This window comes from Erinaceus europaeus, chromosome 1 (assembly GCF_950295315.1).
Source record: "Erinaceus europaeus chromosome 1, mEriEur2.1, whole genome shotgun sequence".
NCBI lineage: Eukaryota > Metazoa > Chordata > Mammalia > Eulipotyphla > Erinaceidae > Erinaceus > Erinaceus europaeus.
Window position 1 is genome coordinate 169,244,090 of NC_080162.1, and position 1,020 is coordinate 169,245,109.

Consider the following 1,020-nt stretch of genomic DNA (forward strand, 5'->3'; position numbering starts at 1 on the left):
CCCTTATGCACTTTCTTTTCAAAAATTTACATGTAGGAAACTTTTCATTTTGAGGTGAATAGTTCTATGCTTTCATTGAACCTATGACTATCACCATAATCACAGTACCCAACAGCTTCATCAGTCTTCAAAATTTATTCTACTGTATATTTAGTTATCCTTTCTCTCCACACAGAACTCTTGGCATTCAATGTTCTATATTCTATAGTTGTGGGTTTGTTTTTTTTTTTTTTTTTTTTTTTTTTTTTGCCTCCAGGGTTATCTCTGGGGCTTGGTGCCTGCACTATAACAAATCCACTGCTCCTGGAGTGAATTTATTTTCTCCATTTTGTTGTTGTTGTTATTGTTGTCATTATTGCTGTGTTGTTGTTGGATAGGACAGAGAGAAATGGAGAGAGGAGGGGAAGACAGAGAGGGGGAGAGAAAGATAGACACCTGCAAACCTGCTTCACCACCTGTGAAGTGACCCCCTGCAGGTGGGAAGCTGGGGCCTCCCACTGGGATCCTTATACAGGTTCTTGCTTCTCACCATATGCGCCTAACCAAGTGCACTACCACTCAGCCACAGTTGTGCATTTTTAAGAATGTCACACAGAATACACTAAATCATATATATATATATACATATACATATACATATATATATGCAAAGTTCTTCAAGATTTCATATTGATCTATATGTCTTTCTAAAATGGAAATAGTAAATCAAAGATGTCATAAGTGCCAGGTGTTATACTGACATTTAGTATTTCCTTATACATATACATATATGGAATATAAAGTTGGAATGATATATACATGAAGTATTATTTATATATGTAATATGTATTACATATAAAAGTGATATTTTTTAAATGATGAGTCTCCTCTTGGTCCCTGAATGATCAGACATCCTTATAAGTGCACTAAATGAAAATAAAAGAACCTTGACTCTTAAGTGGATATTGAGTCAAGGCTGCTTTTAAAATGTGAAAGTAAGATCTATTTCTTGCTGACTTCTGGTTGAACTGATCATCCACA